The sequence below is a fragment of the Rousettus aegyptiacus genome, unplaced genomic scaffold (genome assembly GCF_014176215.1).
Source record: "Rousettus aegyptiacus isolate mRouAeg1 unplaced genomic scaffold, mRouAeg1.p scaffold_m13_p_13, whole genome shotgun sequence".
In the NCBI taxonomy this organism is placed as follows: domain Eukaryota; kingdom Metazoa; phylum Chordata; class Mammalia; order Chiroptera; family Pteropodidae; genus Rousettus; species Rousettus aegyptiacus.
The window spans coordinates 34,331,037-34,338,784 of NW_023416288.1; positions in this window are offsets into that span (position 1 = coordinate 34,331,037).

Below are 7,748 nucleotides of genomic sequence, written 5' to 3' on the forward strand. Positions count from 1 at the left end.
AGAGTGGTTCTTGTTTCCTGACAAGAACTCTGCCTGGTTCATGTAATGCTAATGTCAACCCGATTAGGGAAATACTACTATGCCCTGTCCATAACCTGAGGAAACCGAGGCATGCGGAGGTTAATTAGCTTGCCCAAGGTCCTACGTAGAAAGTGGCAGAGCTGGGCTTCTAACACAAACAATCTCCACAGCTCATTCTCCAAAGGCTACACTGTCTCCTCGGGATGCTATTTTAACTGGCAGGACTTAATAGTGCCCCGCCAGACCTGAATTATTTTTCTGACCTGATGTTATTCCACTCGTGATTAAAATTCCCAGAAGAGTCTGACTGGCACAGCTTGGGTCTCAGATCCCGCCCCTTCCCCCGCAGCGGAGTAGGGCAGGGAAAGGGACGGTGGTCAGACCAAAACAACAGGTGTCCACCACAGTACCAAAACTGATCTCGATCTGACCATCGCTCAAAAGCATCATGCAAAAAAGGAACAAATGAAAAACGCCCAGATGTTAAGTAGAAACTTGCCTTTTTTCAGTCATTAAATAGTCCCATATGGATGGACCTTGAAGATTGCTCAGGAAGTGTGGAGACTTTTGTAAAACATCGTAGGCATGGCCTCCAGGCTGCCAGGGAAAGAGGCTGGACGTTCTGGAAGGAAAGAGAGAAGAGAGATGACGCTGAGGAGTGGGTGACTGGGTGCCAGCGTCAGCCCACCTCACAGCCCCACCCGCCGCGGTGAGGACTTCTGGGAGGCTCTGGCTGACCCCCTGCAGAGCTTGGTGACGATGGGCACTTCACACACTGTCATGGCAACTAACCAGATGGTATCCTTGTGCTAGAACTGAAAAGGCTGAGAGATGCCCTGAAACAATCTGTTGGAAAAACAAGAAACCTGATGCCCAAATTCCCAAATCAGCATGCATCTCTGGGCACTTGATGGGTCCTTCCATCTCCTGGAGATTTACAATGTGATTTCAGGAATACGCTTCATGATACACTTGAGTGATTCTCACACCTCTTGTTTAACATTTTTGAATTTTGTTTAAAGATTTTTTTCCCCCAGAACTTGAAAAATAAAAGCACCTCTCTCTCTCTCTCTCTCTCTCTCTCTCTCGCCCTGCCTCCTTCCCTCCCTCCTCCCTCCTTCTCTCTCTCCCCTCTCCTTTTCAGGCTGTCTGTCTTTCTCATATGTATATTATCTCAGGTAGTCCCTTACTGTTTTATTTTTATAATCTCTTTTCCCCTCCGACAAAAAGATAAACTCAGGTTTTTAAAACCCCAGACAAGTACTCTTCGCTCCTTTTACTAAGATTTCCCCCAAATTCTCTAGAATTTCTCCATTGATTGTTTTCCATTGCTATTCTCTGGCTTCTGTCAAAGATTGATTATGTGACTAAAAGTCGGTTACAAAAACATGTCCCAAAATACCACATTTTCCCAAAACTCTGCCCTGTTCCTAGTTCAAACTTCATGTTTTTACTTTTTCCTACAGTGCAAGTAATCTCTCAGCTGTAAATTCCTAAAACCTCAGTGGTGGAGAGTTCACTCACCCTGAACTGACCACAATAGGAAGGTCTCATCCTTTTCTGAAGACCTCCCTCCCCAGTGATCAGACCAAAGGACCCAGTGTGGAAAGAGGAAGAGGCTTTATTCTAGTTGAGACCTCTGCAGCAGTCAGCAAAGCAGTTTATCACTAACCAAAAGGACGGACGCTAGTATTTTATCTGCCAGAAATATATGAAACCCTGGGCATTCTTTCTTCTTTTAGAATGTGACAAAAGAAGTTCAGGACAGTTGGGTCTTGCCTAGTAATCAAGGAGCAGAGATCAGTGCTGTTGACCATACTGGCTGAGAGAGAAAATGTATAGGGCAATTGTTCTTGACAATGGTGACCAATCAGATTTCCAAGAGTCGAAACTCTCTGGACATTCAGGGAGAATTTCTAAAGCTTTCCCTAAGTTGCCAAACAATAATCTCCCTGTGACAAATAATTTTCATCAACCCAGATAACAGTAGGGCCTTCCTTCAAGGTGTGAAATGATAAATGAGCATCGGGACCAGTCGTGCTGACATAAACTGCACCCATGATTTGGAGGAAGCTCCAAAGCGGAATCCCTCCTCAGTGGGATTTTATACTCAGAGCTATGCCCAGCCTTGTCACGGTGGATGCTCAATTCCTTTACTTGAAGGTGCGGATAAGAAATCGTCCCTGAAAGGTGGTGGTGTAGTGACTTTCTTAGGTAAGAAGGTAAGTCTGGGCACTAAGCTTCTCCACATCAGATATCAAAAAGAAACAAGAAAAATATATTTCCCCTTTCCATATCAGGATCTCACAAGCAATTTCTTTTACTACCTATTTTTTATTTTGTAATAAAACACACTGATGTCATTCCAAAATTAAGAATATATTTGGGGAAAACCCATCACTCTACCTAATTGCTCTACCAAAGCTACCTTAGGAATTTATCAACCCCGTCTCTTTAATTTTACAAAGTTAAAGTCAGAGCGTGTACATGATCCCTTCCTCTGCTCTTTTCACTTATCATTATGCCAGGCATTTTCCTGTTTCAAGATACATAATCATAATTTTTAACAAAAGCGTATGTCATCTTATTGTTGGCCCTAACATAGTAAATTATTTCCCTGCTGCTCATCCAGGTTGGCCAAGTCCCTGTCAGCACGAGGCCAAAGAGGCTTCCATTTGCTACTTCAGTTGCAGTTGGGACCTGAAGAGCATTTGCTATCGAAGCGCTACATGCCTCCCACAGGTGCAAGAGTGAGCCCATCTCCGCTGGAATAAGCGCCCACTGCAGAGGGCGTCGGGGCTTGTGGAGAAACTCAGGAAGCTGCTGGAGCACCATCAGAGAATTGGGACTAGGGTGAGGGGAATGAGGTACTTGCCTCGGTACAAAAAAAAAAACAAACCTCCATATAATAAATTTGACCCATACTTAGTTATGTTTAATATTGCTTCTCTTTCGCCTTTTAGTTACTCACATTTAAACCTTTAACATGAAATTTTTTTCTTTTAAAAGACGCCATTTTTTTCTTTTAAGCCAGAATTTTTCTTTTCATCTACATATATACTTATACGTACGTGTCTATTGTTTGGACAATATTGAACTTGCTATTTTCACTTGACCTCAGATCTCACATTGATCTATCTTGGCATCTATAATCTACTTCATTATTATTTAAAGAGCTGAATCGTTCTCCACTACATGAAAGTGCTATAATTTATTTAACCATTTCCCTATTGAGGTACATTTTCACAGTTTCTAGGGTTTTGTTTGGTTTTGTTTTACAAATAATGTTGTAACCATAACCTTTCTGATAGATTCAGGGCAACCAGAAGTTTTAGATTTCCTGAGAAATCTTAAATTTAATGTAATTATTTTCATTAAAATAATTTGTTAGAGTTCAGAAAGTCATTTGATAAAGCTTAACATTTCATTTCTGATTTTTAAAATTCCCAGTACAGAAAAGATTTTTTAATTTCATACTTAATAAAGAAATAAGACACTTTGCCATCAGAGTCAGAAAAAAGGCATAGATGCCCATTCTCCCCGCTATTGTTTATCATTGCTCTAGAATTACTAGCCAATGCAAAGAAAGAAACAGAGGTATTAAAATTGGAAACAAGGAGGTAATAGTATCGTTGTCTGCAACGATGTGTTACATAACTGGAAAAACACAAACAGAAAGTCAACAGAAAAGCTATTAGAAACAATAAGAGCATTCGGGAAGATGGCTCTCATATATTCTCGGTGGCTGGTAAACTGGCACAACTTTTGGGGGGGGATGGGGTGTAATTTGGACCAGCTCTCAAAACTAAATGTGCACCTGCCCACTGAGCCTGGTAATTCCATTTCCGGAAAAGTATCCTTCAAATATCCTATCCAAGGGCTCAGAGACTCACAGTCCAGGTATATTTTTATATACATATACATATATATACATGTATTACAACACACACACACAGATATGTTCATTAGATCATTTCTTATAACAGCAAAAAGGCTGGAAAAAAACTTGTTTTTTAAAAGGCTGTCTATACATGTGTGAGATGTAATACGCTATAAGCACAAAATATTTTTCAAAAGATAGTCAAGAAATTGGTCTCAGTGAGCATCTCTTACAAATAAACCTAGAAAGGATGAAAAGGAGCTTTGTTTCTCATCACACGCCTTTGGTGCAGGTAGAATTTGCCACGTGCCCCAAAACGCACACCTTTCAGTGTGATTTACTTCTGGTACCATATGTAAGCCTTTCCTGATAGATGAATTTATTTTCACAAAATCCTTGATTGAACCCCGAGATTGATATTTAGTTTACGTAGATGGACGGCCTTTGTTCAGTAAACAAAAGCCTATTCATTGACCAGAGGAGGAGGGGAACAACACCTTGTTTTTTTTTGGTGTTTTTGTTGTCACTGTTGTGGTTACGCCTGTTGTGTTTTAGTCTTGGTAGCTTTGAAATGGTATGACTGTGTCTCTACTCATCAAGTGGCTTTATAGATGCATGCTCTTCAAGTCCTGTAGCCAGGTACCAATTCGCACCACCGAACATGATGAAACCTGCTGGCATACAACCCAGGACGACCTAGCTTTTCTGAGGGTCTTCAGAGACCCAGTCGAATGGAGTGCCACTGGCCTAAAGAGCTTGGTCCAGACCAGGCCAGCGGGAGGGAGAGAGGGAACCCTCGTGCAGTGGCTCTCGCCGGCTCCTCCCTTCACAGTGACTAACCCCAGTGACGACACGGTCCACTCCCAACCTCCTTCACCTCGGCGTTGTCCTCATCTGAGGCTCACTTCCAATGCATGGAGGAGGGATGCTTGGGTAACTCTAGTAGGTGGGAGGATGTAAAGAAATAAGAACACATGGTATTAGCAACAGATAATTCTGCATTTAATGACGATAACATTGTTCCTTAAAATTACCCAACCCTAAACTATTTTGATCAGCTTCCAAACTGTAGTGCATCATGAGAGGCCAGGCTGCTGCACCTGAATCACTGGGGAACATCTTTAAAAGGAACAACTCCCAACCTGGACCCCTAGAGATTCTGCTTCACCGAGTCTGGGGTGGGACCTGGGAATCTGTATTTTCAAGATGTTCCCCATGTAATTCTGATGGGCAGCCAGGCTTAGCAAACACAGGTATAAATTATTCTGTTACACTCAAGTTACTGCAAACCATATAACAGTCTGATTTGAATGTGACCCTTCGGGGGGAAAAAAGTCCCAGGAAAAGTTGCTATCATAAAAGGATCAAATTAATCTTCAAGAGTGAGTAAATTAATCCTAGTAAACACATCAAAGTCACAGCATTAAGTAAAATTTTGTCTTCCTAATCAATAATGAAATAAGCAGAGGGAAGACACTTTAAAGCCAACAGGAGATATTATCATTCAAACCCTAGCCTAGATCTGATAAATATTTTATAGACAATCAATTTTGTTTCATTCTACTTGAGAAATGTTCCTGTTTAGCAACCTCGGGTTTCTGAACTAAATTGGAAGGGTACAGGGTTAGTTATAGTAATGTGAATTTCTTTCAAGGTGAGCATTAACATACATAATTAAAAACACCAGGTCACTGTCTCTCCTCAAGGGAGGCCATCTCACAGGATCTTTTGGCCCTTCTGTGAGCCACCCTTTGCAGACTAATGGTCCTGGGAAACATCCCTGGCCTCCGGAAAAGGCCAAGGCTATAGATGTCTGGTGCTGGCAGAACCCGTCCTGGTCCTCCTTAATTCCCTTCTGCAGAGAGCCTTGCACAACCTCAGGTTCTTTTACTCATCGACTTACGGAACCACAACAAAACCCATCTGCTGACCGTCGGTGAGTTTATGAGTATACACACACGGGAGGTGAAAGTTTCCCAGGGGTTCCTTTTTCTATCCTAAATTGAATACCATGTTTTGTAAAGGATAAAATTGAGCCAGCCCAGAAAGCCTTTAAGGTTTGACAAACTAAAGGGGAGAGACTCTCAATACAAACAAAGACTCTTGTGAAAATTCAGTGTTTTCATGTCTCAGAAAGTTACAGGACAGAGCAGTCTAACTTCGGGTGAAAATGTACTAAAGAAACTGGTTGTCAGAGGTGACGCTGAGATCTCTCTTCTAAAATAAACGGTAATTTTGAAAGAACATTTCGCCTATTTCCCTGACCCACTTCACTGCTGACAATATTTCATTTGGTGTCAAGATAAGAGTGACTCCTTCCAGTGGACTTATCCATGATGCCACAACCAGCCTCTAGAGGTTGCACTGCATAAAAACCCCGGGCTGCGGAGGGGGAGGAAAAGGGAAGGGGTTGGGAACGAAAGATCAAGCCCAGGTGAGGCAGGATAGTTAGCCTGAAAAGAACCCTCCCCCCACCTCCCACCCCGCCTCCCCAGGATGTGGCCTGGAATTCTTCCTCAGTCCCTTACCCAGCGCTCTCTGTTTTGATTTCAAGCAGGAGACCCCAGCATGAGAAAGAAGCCAAGGCCAGGAGACAAGATAGATGGCCTTGAGCCGCCTCCTCCCCTCCAGGTGGCATGGGAAACAAGCTGAGACCAGGAGGCAGACCAGATAGCGTCAGGACGCCCCCATCCCTAAGAAAACAAAAGCCCATAATCCAGCCAGGGCAGACTCTCTCCCTGAGCTGCATGCGCTGTTCTCTTTCGCGTATACTTTCACTTTAATAAAACTCGGGCTTGTTGTTTGTCACGTCCTTCAATTCTTTCTTGCGACATCAGACGAGAAGAACCTGGTCACCTGAGCTCTGGGGTCGGGGTCCCTCTTTGGACTCCCCGCCCTGTTGAGTCTCGGGCAATACCCAGACCCCAAAGTTAAGGCCCCGAAAGCCACTCTTTGAAGACAGTGTCCCCAGAAGAGAGAAAACTAAGGTACAGGAAATTTGAGAGCTGTGTGCTTTACTTCAAGACAAAAGAGGAAGGTAGAGACAACTGCGCACGGTGTGTCCCACCGAGGCCCCAAACCCAGCCCTTCTGGAGCTGGGCTCGCACTCAAGGCCGACTGCCCAGGACCGGCTGAGAGCACTGTCGCTGGAAGTGAGCGTCCTTCCATTTCAGAGCGGGAAGAGAAGGTCACTAGGCACGATGTTTAGAGAACAAGGCGAGGAGCCTCTGACTCAGAATGGAGCCACAGTGGGTAGTGACACAGAGAGCTAGAAGCAGCCTTGGGATCCACCAACCAGAAAGGGGCTGGCACCGAGGGTCACAAGCCCTGAGCAGCACATTTGCTCCTAAGAGGAGAGAAGAAACCAGCCATCGGCGGGAACCACTGGAATTCAGTGTCCCAGTACCAGTATCTTTATTATTATAATCTTGGCCCTCGTTTGTCTCGTCCGCCCTTTGGTGTGTATGTATGTGTGTGTGTGATCGAGGTAGATAGATACAAGCTGAAGTTCTTACATTTCCGTATTGATAATACCTAGGAATATATAAATGAATAAACTGGATACAAAGAATGCATGATTCTCTGAGAATTATGTAAGAATTCACGTGTGGGAATTCATAAAAATTATATGAAAAGTCAGAGCCTTGGCTCTTTATGAAGCAAGAAAAATTACTACAAGTCGGGCAAGGCAAATGTATATCTCCCTTTCACATACACAGGTTTTCCCTATAGTTAGTAGAAGCAAAGTATTCATCTAGACCTCCAAGAGTTTTATTTTAGATGAGATGACAAGACACACCTACGTCACAATTAAAGATCAACATGAGGCAGAATGGAATCGGAACCC